The 15,202-nt window shown below is 46.8% G+C and overlaps 1 protein-coding gene across 2 annotated transcripts in view; it reads left to right on the top strand.

Annotated features, from left to right (window-relative positions):
• The window catches only part of LOC130296463 (putative N-acetyltransferase 8B), a 58,318-nt gene that overhangs the window by 32,094 nt on the left and 11,022 nt on the right, over positions 1 to 15,202 (top strand). Inside the window, exon 1 of one of the 2 annotated variants that reach the window (XM_056548294.1) lies at positions 145 to 238. The exons of the other annotated variant lie outside the window; for it this stretch is intronic. The gene's annotated coding sequence lies outside the window, so the exon portion shown is untranslated. Of the gene's footprint in view, positions 1 to 144; positions 239 to 15,202 lie in introns of those variants that run through there. 2 annotated transcript variants of the gene reach the window in all.

Raw genomic sequence — 15,202 nt, 5'->3', positions numbered from 1 at the left:
GTTATGGTCATGTGATATGTAATCACCTGATACCCAGAGTTCCAGAGACAGAGGTAACCACAGGCAACCAGCTACCAATGGGCTTTAGTCCAGCCCCTGATATATAAAGGGCTGTAGTCTCCGCACTTGCTCTCTTGGTTCCTGCTCTTAGTTCCTGGACAGTAAAGCACAAGTCCTGTACAAGTTCAGTCCAGTCCAGCTAGGCCAATGCCTACAAGTCTGCAGCCACATCTAATCTGTAAGTCTCATCTATGTCTACAAGTCAAGTCTCTACTGTCCCTACCCAAGTCGTAACAGTAGTACAGTGGCCTCCATCATCATTATTACCACTACAAATCCAAGCAAGCCTGAGAGGTTCCCTGTGTCCCGGTCACCTCTGTGGAAGTTGGAATCTGTACGGACTGTTATACTGCCTTCTTCAGTAAAGTTCCAGTTGCATCAAAACCTGCTTTGGACTCTCATTTAATATATGCCGTTTTGGGGATGGTTGTCGGCGGTACCCTACACCATACAACCACATTCTGGCATCACGAACGCTATAAGGGATTATAATACCATCTGTCTCTGGGCTATTACCACCTGCCCCTACTACTACCTGCACTACACCACCCAGGTACCACAACCATGTTTGGCATCCACGAACAGGATACGGGTGTGCCATTGCCACAAAGCCACTAGTCCTCCCCCTAGTCAGAACTGTACTCAAGGAATTGTCTCAAGCTGCGACAGAGATTGTGCCCAAATGCTGAAAAAGGTAAGGGAGGAGGTGAAGAACACTGTATATGGTGCTTAAATTTGTGACTGCTGAGGTCACCATGTGTAAGATTCGGGCCGAAGCCATGCTACGCACTCCATTGCGAATTGTAACTGCAAGGGTTAAGGAAGAGCCCGAGAAGCGCGCGAAGATGTCCTGCACTGGTCAACGTCCCGCCCCTGGGCGTGGACATCATGTAGTCGTCTCCATGCTGAAGTGGAACTGCCTGTATTTGCATGGGATAGATGATAGATAGATAGATAGATAGATAGATAGATGATAGATAGATAGATGATAGATAGATAGATGATAGATAGATAGATGATAGATAGATAGATGATAGATAGATAGATGATAGATAGATAGATAGATAGATATGAGATAGATAGATAGATAGATAGATATGAGATAGATAGATAGATAGATATCTGTAACAGACCTGGGAGTTTTCCCTATGAGATCCGTCCTGTAGACTCAGGACTGGATGAGACTCTACAGCCTGGAATAAAATATTCATGTAAAAAACCTTGGAATATCTGAGTGTCCTCTCCTGTATACAGCACACAGCTCTATTACTGTGTGAACTATGTCCTAATAATGACAAGGTCACATACATGAGGTCATCTACCTTACAACTGGTAAGTACAGTGGGGATCAAAAGTTTGGGCACCCAGGTAAAAATTTGTATTAATGTGTATAAAGAAAGATGGAAACATTTCCAAAAGGCATCAAATTACAGATTAGACATTCTTATAATATGTCAACAAAAGTTACATTTTATTTCCATCATTTACACTTTCAAAATAACAGAAAACAAAAAAATGGCGTCTGCCAAACTTTTTGGCTGCCCTGCAGAGTTAATATCTTGTACTGCCCCCTTTGGCATGTATCACAGCTTGTAAACACTTTTTGTAGCCAGCCAAGAGTCTTTCAATTCTTGTTTGAGGTATCTTTTCCCATTCTTCCTTACAAAAGTCTTCCAGTTCTTTGAGATTTCTGGGCTGTCTGTCACGCACTGCTCTTTTAAGGTCTATCCATAGATTTTCAATTATGAAGGAGATTGTGAAGGTCATGGCAAGACCTTCAGTTTACGCCTCTTGATGTAATCCCCCGTGGATTTCGAGGTGTGTTTAGGATCATTATCCATTTGTAGAAGCCATCCTCTCTTTACCTTCAGCTTTTTCACAGATGGCATCAAGTGAGCATCCAAAATTTGCTGACATTTTATTGAATCCATTTTTACCTGGGGTGCCCAAACTTTTGATCCCCACTGGAGGTGATGCTGCCTACAATGTATGCCTCCATAAGGTAGCAGCACTGTACTCCTTCGTCCTTACTGGAAAAGAAGGACTACTGTATATGGACCACTCTACATTCTTTTAAATCCTTAAAAAATAGGAGTGTGCAGTGTATACCAAGGGGCCCAGTAATGACAACTAGCATAGGGCCCCTATCTACTTTGGCCACTATTAAACAGTAGTTGATTTCAGATATATAAAAAAAATATATATTAATTAAAAGATTTTATGAAGCTCTTGGCCACTTAGCATTGTGCATTCAAGTATCTGTTGCTCTTCCTACTTCAGAGCCCGCCCCTGAGGTTCTAGTAACAATGGTTTAGACCCCTTGAAATGAGGTTATTCTAGGTTATTGGGTATTTGGAGACTGGGCAGGACAAGGAAGTGTTACAATCTGGTGGAGACATTCCTGGGAAACTATTATCTTATCCATAAGAGGTGTCACGTGACCACAGGACGTCCTGCAGATATCACTCAGCTGTTATTGTCCCTAATATCACTACTATGGGTGGCTCCCCAAATCATCACACTATCAGGGGGCAGTGTGTCGTTCCAAAGGAAAGCAGGATTGAAGAGTTCACCACGAGGCCTCCATACTCCAACCCAACCATCGTCCGATCCCAAACAGAACTTGGATTCTTTCCTAAAGATGATACGGTTCCAGTAGTCCAGGTTTCTCATCCACAACACCATGACAAGCAAGATGGTGGCTGTTGTTAATGTTGGGATATGTAATGGGCGCCATGACACCAAACTTCCTTCTGTTAAGCTCCTGGAAATGGTCCGGGCAGAGATGGGGTGTAATAAAGGTGCCATCTTTGCTGGTGTGGTGGACAAGAAAACTGTAGGAGCTGCTTGTCCTTGTCATTGGATCAAACTCTAGTGGTGATCTGTGGGTTGTACAGAGCCTGTCCACCATCTGTGCCCTCACAGCTTGATCAGAACAGTCTATATGGTGGGCAATTAGTCAACATGACCGTCCTGATTCTCTCAGCCCAGTACTGCATATCCTCTAAAGGTCTGTTAACTGGGCAAAATGTCTGTATGCGTGTTGTAAAGGCATGTCTAGGATTCACTGATCTCTTAAGAATTGCATCACCGAAAAGTAACCTTTGAGAGCCATTTTATAGCTCAGCACAGGAAACACTTTAACACCCTCTTGTGACAAGACTCAGTGTCCAATTAGACCCCACCTGTAATCATTTACATATCTGACTGATTCAGAATTGAACTGTTTCTACTGTGGTGTCCCGGTACTGCATCTTATGCGGTCCCTTTATGTGTATGGGTCCCCATAGCCAGAGTCCCTAGGACGTAGGGGTCCATGTTGTATAGTCTACCCCTTGCCACCTCTATTCCATCTAGTAAACCAGTAACTTATGCAAGGTTTATGTAAATATAGTTATATAAATGTAAATGAATAGTTAATTACCAGCACGTAGCGTACCAGGACCTGCGGGTCATGTGACTAGGTGAACTCTTTGGTATTTCTGCTTGAGGACCTGTGGAGGTCCCTATGACGTATGCAATCCCATCATTCTGTGTACGAGTGAATGACAGGTATTCGGACCAATCAGATTCACCCCGCCCCTGCCCATATAAGGAAGCGGCGGCCATTATTCTCTCTCTTGTTCCTGGGCTGTCAACCGAGAAGGACCTGTGCACCTATTCTCACAGTGAGTTAGGCCTGAGCCTTGCGGCGATGGCTGATCAATGCTAAATCGAGAGTGTATCAATCCCCAGACACTCTGCAGCATCACCGGACCTAATCTAACCCCTAAATCCGGACGGATCTGCAATATCTAGCCTAAATTCAGAGACTTTCTAAATACCTCAAGGTCCGCAACAACTGTCAGTCTCTAAGCAATATAAGGACTGTTATATTAGACTGTTACTGTGCCTTGGATGTACCGTAAGCACTTAAGTAAAGCTGTTCAAGTTAAATCTCCTTGTGGACCTTCAGTCATTTCATGCACCTATCGTTACTGGGAAGAGCGGCGATAGGCCGGAGAATTACCTCAGCATACTAGCCCTCAGCCTGCCGTCACAAACTATAGGGTTAACATTAACCCCTCAAATACCGATACAACATCCCCACGACTATACACCCCCCAAGGGCTACCACAGTACCATCTGTTTGCAATTGTTCAAGTAAAGTATTCAGTGGTTTCCCTAGCATTCTTTACCTGGCGCTTGGCACCAGCATTCGGTTTAGTGTGGTGGATTAACACTCGTGGCGTTATGAACATTCACCTTAGTCACATCACTCTACAGTGTACATACAGGCCATTACACCCCAGCTCACCACACTTACCTTGCTGACAGACATTTATGCAGGTGTGTGTGAGGTATGTTGTCATTTCTTGGGGGCTTTCCCAAATAAGCCCACTCCTTAGCCCACACCTTCTCACCAGTAGCCTACCGGGTGTGGATACGCTGTGCACCTTACCGGTTCGGCCTTGGGCTAAACTTGAGAGCGGTGTCTGAGAATCTGCCTGGTTTTCATTCTGAAGCTGGTCTTAGCTGCAGGGGAATTTCAGGTTGCTGCAACAAGAGTGGTCCCGGTAAAGTGGCAGCACCTGGGATACAGGCAGGTGGGGCTAGCTGAGGCTAGTGGAGTCAGTACATCAGCAGAGTCTGTAGAGACCAGAGAGGCTAGATGTTATAGCGGAGTTGGAGTTTGGGACGACAGAGCTGAATAGCACAGGTGCAGATGGTATTTAGCTCATTGGGCAGAGGCGTAGTCCAGCAGTCTAAAGTCTGTACCAGGAAAGTCAGGAAAGTACTAGAGGGTAAGGCAAGGTAACTGTGACAAAACGGTTGGAACACCCTTAAATAGGAGATGGTAGTCAGGGAATGGAGGGGGTATAGATTCAGAGGCACGCACAAACCCTTAAAGGGATACTCTACCCGTAGACATCTTATCTCCTATCCAAAGGATAGGGGATAAGATGTCTGATCGTGGGGGTCCCGCCGCTGGGACGGCCGTCACGTCCCCTCCCATAGACTTGCATTGAGGGGACAGGGCGTGACGTCACACGGGGGCGGAGTCTTGACATCACGGACTTCCGTTCCTGTGGTCGGGACCCAGACCCCCAGCGCTTCCGGAACAGGTGGGTGCCGCATGCTATATTGCGGGAGTCCCCAGCGGCGGGACCCCCACGATCAGACATCTTATCCCCTATCCTTTGGATAGGGGATAAGATGTCTAGGGGTGGAGTACCCATTTAAATAGACAGGCCTCGTGTGGCCCCTGCTAGATAGACCAGACACTGTCGCTGGGTGAGAGACTGCAGAGGAAACAGTTCAGAACCTGCAGCAAGAAGGGGGAGCCGTGCATGCTGTTCAGCCAAGGTAGACAGCATAATGTGGTACACGCTGGCGGCTGCCAACTACCAGCGTTACAGCCTGCCTTTGGAGTACCTGGAGGATTTGGGAAGTTGTACTTGCTGCCTGCAGGCTGTGTCAGGGCTCTGGGTATTTGGATGGCTGCCATCTTTGACCATGGCCTCCTTTTTTGGCCTCCATCAGTTCTTTTACAGCATTCTTTATAGGCTTACACTGGGAGTTCAAGAAGGTCGCTCTAGCTTATCCATATAGGGCAATAAAGTCATACCTGCAGTCAGTGTAAACATTAACATTATCACCTTTGGCCAGTGTACATATTTCTGTGTCCGGGGCTGATATCCCTGGAGAGAGTGGTTTGGCTATCATCACTTTAGATCCATCGCCTACAGCCTACCTGGTGGGATACTAACCCAACTGGAAAAATCCAGAACCATCTGCAAAATACTGAAAATTGGGGTTACCCACAGGTAACAGGTAAGTTCCAATTTAAATAAGAGACATTGGGCCTCATTTACTAAGAGTGGAGTGGAGTTTTCTTTGTGGGTTTTTGTTTCCGACAGGTATTTTTCCATGGTATTTACTATTGTGTCTTGTATTTGACCATTTCCCCTACGTTTTGCTCTTTTTACATGTGTTCTGAGCTGTGGGGTTTTCCAGAGCTCAAATCCACCACATTTTATGTGGAAACATTAGTACATTTGTAGGTTTCTTTCCAAAATGTAGTTTTTTTTTTTTTGGACACACCCCTTTTCCCTAAGGACCACACCCCCTTGTAGGGTTTTATGAGTAAAGTGGAAAGTTAGCAGGGTTTTTGGGATTTTTTGTTTGAAATTCTGGCGCATGACACATGGGACACAATAACCTCTACAAAATCTACTTAGAAAAGTATTTGTAAATTACATAGAATTGTGTTCATGCGTCATATCAATTCCACCCCTTCCCCCCTCTGAACCCAGGGAAAGTAGTGTAGCTGGATTCAGAGGAGAAAGTGTGTGCACTGCACAGAGCCCTGTTTTTCGGAGAACAAGCAGGGCTCTAAACAGTGAGGACAGGCAGGGCTCTGTACACTGAGGACAAGCAGGGCTCTGTGCACTGAGGACAAGTAGGGCTCTGTACACTGAGACAAGCAGGGCTCTGTATACTGAGGACAAGCAGGGTTCTGTACACTGAGGACAAGCAGGGCTCTGTACACTGAGGACAAGCTGGGCTCTGTACACTGAGGAACTGAGGACAAGCAGGACTCTATACATGGAAGGCTCTATGACATGCTTGTGGCTCACACAGTAAGATGATTGACAACCCAGGAGCCTGCACAGAGCCCTGATTATCCTCAGTGTACACAGCCCTCACTGCTTGTCCTCAGTGTACAGAGCCCTGCTTGTCCTCAGTGTACAGAGCCCTGCTTATCCTCAGTGTACAGAGCCCTGCTTTTCCTCAGTGTACAGAGCCCTGCTTGTCCTCAGTGTACAGAACCCTGCTTGTCCTCAGTGTACAGAGGCCTGCTTGTCCTCAGTGTACAGAGCCCTGCTTGTCCTCAGTGTACAGAACTTTGCTTGTCCTCAGTGTACAGAGGCCTGCTTGTCCTCAGTGTACAGAGCCCTGATTATCCTCAGTGTACAGAACTTTGCTTGTCCTCAGTGTACAGAGCCCTGCTTGTCCTCAGTGTACAGAGCCCTGCTTGTTCTCAGTGTACAGAGCCCTGCTTGTCCTCAGTGTACAGAACCCTGCTTGTCCTCAGTGTACAGAGCCCTGCTTGTCCTCAGTGTACAGAGCCCTGCTTGTCCTCAGTGTACAGAACTTTGCTTGTCCTCAGTGTACAGAGCCCTGCTTGTCCTCAGTGTACAGAGCCCTGATTGTCCTCAGTGTACAGAGCCCTGCTTGTCCTCAGTGTACAGAGCCCTGCTTGTCCTGCCCTCGCTTCCTGTATTTAGTCTTCTCACAGAGAAACACAGACAATAGCTGCAGGGACAGAATTTTTACCAAAAATATTGAAATTTTTTTAACCAATGTATAGTACACATATACATATAATAGTATTATCTACATTATGTAAAAAGTTTTTGCTAATGACAAGTTCACTTTAATATCAATATACTACAAAAGAGAAAGGGAAAAGTGTTGAATTTGGAAAGGATGGTGGCCCCCCATTTAACACTGATCCGACAAGACAACTGTGAATGTGACAATGCTCCTGCACAATTTAAACACTTTAATTCCCTCCTGGTTAAAAATGTATTATGGGTCGCACCCCTGATACCTACTTCTTGGTCTGGTTAGACCAATGTCAAACTCTCTCTGCACCTGCACAGCTTTCTTACAAGCCATTCACACTGTATGATGTCCCATCACTTGTCTCTGGGTAACTTACTCTTTATCACATACTTACGCTGTGTTCACACGGCAGAAATTCTCCATAGATTTGCGAATTCCTCGGATGCATTAATTTGGCACGAACTTTGGCCATGAATCCACATTGCACGTTATAAAAAGTGCCTTTATTCACTGCAAATTTTTAATTTTGTGCTAAAAAAAAAGCCCCATTGACTTCAATAGGATTCTGCAGCCAAACTCAATGTGAGCTTTTCACCACTTCCTGATATTAAAAGGCCCCAAAAAGTGGTGAAACGGCCAAATATCTTAAATAAATACCTTTAAATTTAACTTGGAAAAGGTGATTGGTCTTCTATAGTCACACTGTGATTGGTCTTCTATAGTCACACTGTGATTGGTCTTCTATAGTCACATTTTGATTGTTCTATAGCCACACTGTGATTGGTTGTCTATTGTCACAATGTGATTGGTCTTCTATAGTCACAATGTGATTGGTCTTCTATAGCCACACTGTGATTGGTTGTCTATTGTCACAATGTGATTGGTCTTCTGTAGTCACATTTTGATTGGTCTTCTATAGTCACACTGTGATTGGTTGTCTATTGTCACAATGTGATTGGTCTTCTATAGCCACACTGTGATTGGTCTTCTATAGTACAAAGTGGAATTGACCACACAGAGTCATTTTAGATTTCATTGCTCCTTATGTTTCGATACATTGGATGACTTATTCCTGGATATCTTATTGATAATAAACATCTATAAAATCTTTCAATCTTGTACAGAAGTAATCTGGGTAGCAGGAGTGGGTTCTCCTAAATGCCATCTTCTCATAAAGTTTCCAGGAACTGGTCTGGTGCAGTGATTTGTCTGGCACCACCGCCTTGTAGCGTCTCCTCTTAGCAAAGTCAATGACCGTCCTACATAAGGCTTTGGCTATCCTTTTTCCCCGGTGTCTTCTGGGAAATGATCATCTTTTTCAGCTCCATGTGCTTCTCTCCTCTGGCCTGTAGGAATGGAGCTGCTGCCTACGATTATAATTTTTTTAATGTTATTTATTTATATAGTGCCTACAGATTCCGCAGCGTTTACAATTATGGGGTACGATCTCTCCATCTGACTCTGCCACCCAGAAGCAGCGGTCTTCACTCTGTAGATAATACTCCTTAATGTCCAACATGTAATCTCTCAAGGTAAGGTCAACATAGATTGTGAAAATTCGTCTATTGATGTACCAGATATTGCCTAAGAATATGGCCCCCACCAGTATAGAAGTAGGAAGAGATCCTGTGATCAGGAGAGGAAGCCCGGTCACCACCAGGGAGGAGATCCAAATGTGAGGAAGCCTCAGGGTATTACGGAAGGCAGCAACAGTGTGTTCTATTATACCACAAGCAAAGATGTCTCTAACAATATGGTAATCCGAGGCCTTGTAGAGACGGATGTCATAAGCAGACATGGTATGTGTCCTGTAAGACAAGATAAAATGAGGTCAGGTCAGGCGGGTGTAATAAGAAATTATATTACTGAGAAAGATGGAAAGAGAGAAAAATGGAGCAGATGGAGGAAAAGAGATGCAAAGAGGAAGAAGAAAATGGTGAAGGAGAAGATAAAGAGCAACACAAAGATTATATGGAAGAAGAAAAAGAAGAGCAAAAATGAAAAGAGACAAAGGAGAAAAGGAAGAAGAAGATGCAGAATGAAAGAAAAAAATACCTCAAAAGAGAAAAAGAATGGAAAGGAAAGAGGAAAAAAAGGAAGAAAAAGAACTCGATGGAGCAGAAGAGGAAGGAGGAGGAGAAGAAGATGAGAGGAGGAGACAGGAAGAGAAGAGAGGAGGTGAGAGATAGGAGAAGAAAAGAGTAAGAGAAAGAGAGATGAGGAAAAGCAGAGAGTAGGGAGAGAGGAGAAAGAGGAGGAGAAGAGACTGACATCGAGAGAGAGAAAGAGAGAGAGAGAGAAGAGAGGAGAAAAAAAGAAAGAGAGAAGGAGAAGAGAGAGACAGAGAAAGAGAGAGAAGATAGGAGGAGAAAGAAAGAAAGAGGGAGTGGGGAGAAGGAGGTGGGGATGAGGAGAGAAGGTAAAGAGAGGAGGAGGAGGAGAGATGTGAAGGAGGGAGGAGGAGAAAAGAGGAGGAAGAGGTTGGAAGAGTAGAGGAAAGAGGAGGAGAAGAGGGGAGAAGGAGGTCAGAAGAGGAGAAGGAAAGAGGAGGAGAGAGCAGAGGGGAGGAAGAGGAGGAGAGAGGAGAAGGAGGTCAGAAGAGAAGGAGGAGGAGGAGAGAGGAGGAGAGAGAAAGGAGGAGGAGGGAGGAGGAGAGAGGATCAGGAGGAGAGAGGAGGAAGAGAAGGTTAGATCAGAAGGAGGTCAGAAGAGTAGAAGGAAAAAGGAGAGCAATGATGTAGTAGTGATGGTAAACAAGGTTGGAAGCAGAGGAGGAATTAAAAGGAAGAAATAATGGAAGAAGAGGCAGAAAACAAAGAATAGAATAAATCATAAAATAGGAAGAATGCAGAAGGAGAATAAGAAGATATGTGACATGATGGGCATAACTGGAGACATCCTGTTACATTCCTGCTGTGGACTGCACATAGTAACCTGATATATGGCTCCTCTGGGGGTGGAGAGACGTGGACTGCACATAGTAACCTGAAATGTGGCTCCTCTGGGGGTGGAGAGACGTGGACTGCACATAGTAACCTGAAATGTGGCTCCTCTGGAGGTGGAGAGACGTGGACTGCACATAGTAACCTGATATATGGCTCCTCTGGAGGTGGATAGATGTGGACTGCATATAGTAACCTGATATATGGCTCCTCTGGGGGTGTAGAGACATGGACTGCATATAGTAACCTGATATATGGCTCCTCTGGGGGTGGAGAGACGTGGACTATTGTAGTATTATTATATTATTGCCCCTCCTTACACATTCCCTATGGTGTAAATCTGGAAGACTTTAGCAGTGCAAGATGTCTCCATGTGGTACCAGCCCTTAGGAGATACATTAGATGACCGGTCATTGTTGGCCACCACTGGTGACACGCTCCTGTGACTCGTGACATATTCATGGCTTTGGGTTTCAGGTTTGTCAGAGACTTTTACCTACATTATTATTAACAAACCCGATGCAGATTGGACTTAGTCCCTTGTTTGTCCTCAGATTTTCATGTCGTTGGTTGAGAATTTCTTTCCTTCAATGAGATGCGAAAGAGTAAGAGAAACACATAAGTCGGACCCTATACAAAGTATAGAGCGAGAAAAGGGGCTTCACAGAGAACAGTGGTCCGCTACATGACTCATTCCACCCCAACGCCCTTGTTCTTCTGTATGACCTAAATAATTCTGTGCTCAGGTTTTTCTTTAATAATACATAGTAAGTCAGAGATCAGGGGGTCTTAGCTGGGAGTCATATAGGTCTGGTGGGGGTTGTTATAAGTCATATAGATCAGGGGGTCTTAGCTGAGAGTCATATGGGTCAGTGGGATTGTTGTGGTAGCCTGGGGGTGTAGGGTATATGGGGTGTAGCTGTGCGGTAACTAAAGGGTGCTTGTTTAACCCTTATCACTCATGGCCGTGGCATGGCGGCGCTCTAAAGGCTTCTCCCTTTCTCAGGGACAGTCCCACATACGAATAAAGAGTGCTTCCAATTCCTTGGTATTTTGTTGGTAACGGATCCTCTCCTCATGGGACAGCTGAACATGCTTGGGGGCATAAAGTTATTGGTGTCGGGCCTTTAGTTTTGCCATCAATTCGATGGCCTCCTGACGGGCCCTTTCCCTCTGCACTGTGGGAACCGGTGGGAGTGGCCTCCCAGGCAGGGGTTGAAGAACATCATGCATAAATTGAATCAACTCTGGTTCATCCCCGAATGTCTATTTAGGCAAACGTGGCATGCGCGGTTGTGCACTCGGCAAATTTAAATCAAACAGGGGTACTTCTGGCTCTGGGCTGGAGGAGGAAGAGAAGGCAGCTTATGGTGGGGTACTTACAGAAGATTCCTCCGTCAGGATCTCAGCCCACGAACCCCATGTCCGGTGGTGAGGGGACAATCTCACCGGTGAAGATGCTCCAGGTGTCCCAGCAAATTCTCCTGGAGGGGTGTCCGGCCAGTCGTCAGCATCGTCGTGCAGCGGAGGAAAATTGCAGGCCCCCTCCGGATCCAACGATAACTGCTGCAGACAGTTGGCAAGGTCTTGGAATAGTTGGGCTGCGACCGCCACAACTTTCCTCTGCTCCGGCGCCATCTTGGAACTCTCACTGCATGGAACGCTGGGCTAGGAGCTATCCCACCAGGAGGACCCTACTGGAACGAAGTAACTGACTTTGGGGACCACCATACAAGGTACGGTATACCATACGGTACCGGGACACCACATTGTTATGAGACATATAGATCAGGCAGTCTTAGCTGGGAGTCATATGGGTCAGGGGGATTGTTATGAGTCATATAGATCAGGGGGTCTTAGCTGGGAGTCATATGGGTCTGGGGGTTTGTTATGAGTCAAATAGACCAGGGGGTCCTAGCTGTCAGTCATATGGGTCGGGGGGTTTCAGAACCATGGTATTAGATGCAGTTTTATACATTGTGGCTGCAGTCATGATGGGTCTGGGGACATTGTGAGAACCAATATTTTGCTACAGGCAATCCATACATGACCCAGTAGGGTGAGAAAGACCCCAATAATGAAAAGGGTGTCGTGTGGAGTGAACTTGAGGAAGTACAGCACAGATCAGTGCTGGCAGAAAAGAGATATAACACTAAAATGGTGTGTGACAGCTGGTAAACACAGAATATAAGCACAGGGGCACAAAAACATAAGTCACATTTAACCCAGGCATTTATTCAATGTTAATTAAAAACTTACATAAACTTTAAAGGGGGTTATCATATTTTTTTTCATCATACATAAATGTATGTTTTTTTTATACAAAGAGCTCACTCCCTCCATGGTCAGACCGGGTTATAATTTAGTGTTCCGGTTATATTTAACTTTGCCGTCTTGGTGTACACGTCTGTGTGCCGTCTTGGTGTACACGTCTGTGTGCCGTCTTGGTGTACACGTCTGTTTGCCGTCTTGGGGTACACGTCTGTTTGCCGTCTTGGTGTACACGTCTGTGTGCCGTCTTGGTGTACACGTCTGTGTGCCGTCTTGGTGTACACGTCTGTGTGCCGTCTTCGTGTACACGTCTGTGTGCCGTCTTCGTGTACACGTTGTTACGCCGAGCACTCTGGGTCCCTGCTCCTCCCTGGAGCGCTCGCGGCGTTCGTCTCCGTGCAGCGCCTTGGTCAGACCCACTGACTGGGAGCGCTGCACTAGTGTCACCGGCGGGGATGCGATCCGCGTAGCGGGACGTGCCCGCCCGCGGGTCGCATCCCAATCTCCTCACCTGCCCCGTCCTCTGTCTGCTCAGTCCCGTCGCGCGCGGCCCCGCTCCCTAGGGCGCGCGCGTGCCAGCTCTTTGAGATTTAAAGGGTCAGTGCGCCATTGATTGGTGCCTGGCCAAATCAGTACCTGCACCTGTGCCTTGTGTTTTTAAACCCACTTCCCCTTCCTGTCCTCGCCGGATCTTGTTGCCTTGTGCCCTGTGAAAGTGTTTAGTGTGTTCCCAAGCCTGTGTACCCAGACCTTCTGCTGTTGCCCCTGACTACAACTCCTGCTGCCTGCCCTAACCTTCTGCTACGTCCGACCTTGCTCTTGCCTTATCCCTGTGTACCGCACCTGTCTCAGCTGTCAGCTGGGGTTGAGTCGCTATCGGGTGGAACGGCCTGGGGGTTACCTGCCGCTGCAAGTCCATCCCGCTTTGCGGCGGGCTCTGGTGAAAACCAGTAACCCCTTAGACTCCGTTCCCCTGGTACGGCCCACGTCATCACCCCACTGACACAGAGGATCCACCACCAGTGTCAGTTTATTCCCCATTTCTCCACCATTGTGGCCTCTATTGTGGCCCTGACCAGGAAGAATGCCAACCCTAAGTCATGGCCTCCTCAAGCTGATGAGGCCTTCAATCGTCTCAAAACTGCCTTCGCTTCTGCACCAGTGCTGTCCAGACCTGATCCATCGAAACCTTTCTTTCTGGAAGTTGACGCCTCCTCAGTCGGAGCCAAAAAAACTCTACCGGACGTAACATTACTTGTGGTTTCTTCTCTAAAACTTTCTCTCCGGCAGAAAAGAATTACTCCATTGGAGATCGTGAACTTCTGGCCATCAAGTTAGCACTCGAAGAGTGGAGGCATCTATTGGAAGGTTCCAAACATCTCATAGTCATTTACACTGACCACAAGAATCTCTCGTATCTCCAGTCTGCTCAGCGTCTGAATCCTCGCCAGGCTAGATGGTCGTTGTTTTATGCCCGCTTTAACTTTGAGATACACTTCCGTCCCGCAGACAAAAATGTCAGAGCTGATGCCCTTTCTCGTTCCTCTGATGCCACCGAATCTGAAGCCCCTCTGCAGCATATCGTACCGCCTGAGTGCCTGGTCTCCTCTGCTCCAGCTTCACTGGGACAAACTCCCCCTGGAAAGACTTTTGTTCCTCCACGCCTTCGCCTCAAGATCCTCAAATGGGGGCATTCCTCTCACCTGGCTGGTCATGCTGGCATTAAAAAGTCCATTCAGCTCATTTCCAGTTTGTATTGGTGGCCTACAATAGAGGGTGACGTTACTGATTTCGTTTGGGCCTGTACTATTTGTGCCCGGGATAAAACCCCTCGCCAGAAGCCTGCTGGACTCCTTCCTTTACCCGTCCCCGAGCAACCATGGTCCCAAATTGCCATGGATTTTATTACGGATCTGCCCGTATCCCATGGCAACACCGTCATCTGGGTGGTCATTGATCGTTTCTCCAAAATGGCACACTTCATTCCACTTCCAGGTCTTCCTTCTGCGCCACAATTGGCGAAGCAATTTTTTCTGAATATTTTTTGCCTTCACGCATATCGTCTCGGATAGAGGCGTTCAATTTATGTTGAAATTTTGGAGAGCTCTCTGTAACCAATGTCACGATCCCGGCTGGTAGGAGGTGGATTCTCTGTGCCAGAGAGGGATTGGCGAGGACCGTGCTAGTGGACCGGTTCTAAGTCACTACTGGTTTTCACCAGAGCCCGCCGCAAAGCGGGATGGTCTTGCTGCGGCGGTAGTGACCAGGTCGTATCCACTAGCAACGGCTCAACCTCTCTGGCTGCTGAAGATAGGCGCGGTACAAGGGAGTAGACAAAGGCAAGGTCGGACGTAGCAGAAGGTCGGGGCAGGCAGCAAGGATCGTAGTCAGGGGCAACGGCAGGAGGTCTGGAACACAGGCTAGGAACAAACAAGGGAACGCTTTCACTAGGCACAAGGGCAACAAGATCCGGCAAGGGAGTGCAGGGGAAGTGAGGTATAAGTAGGGAGTGCACAGGTGGAAACTAATCAAGGTAATTGGGAAGATTGGACCAGGCACCATCATTGGTGCACTGGCCCTTTAAATCGCAGAGACCC

This window comes from Hyla sarda, chromosome 1 (assembly GCF_029499605.1).
Source record: "Hyla sarda isolate aHylSar1 chromosome 1, aHylSar1.hap1, whole genome shotgun sequence".
In the NCBI taxonomy this organism is placed as follows: domain Eukaryota; kingdom Metazoa; phylum Chordata; class Amphibia; order Anura; family Hylidae; genus Hyla; species Hyla sarda.
The sequence above is the reverse complement of the archived record's forward strand: the minus strand, read 5'-3'. Positions and strand labels throughout refer to the sequence as shown.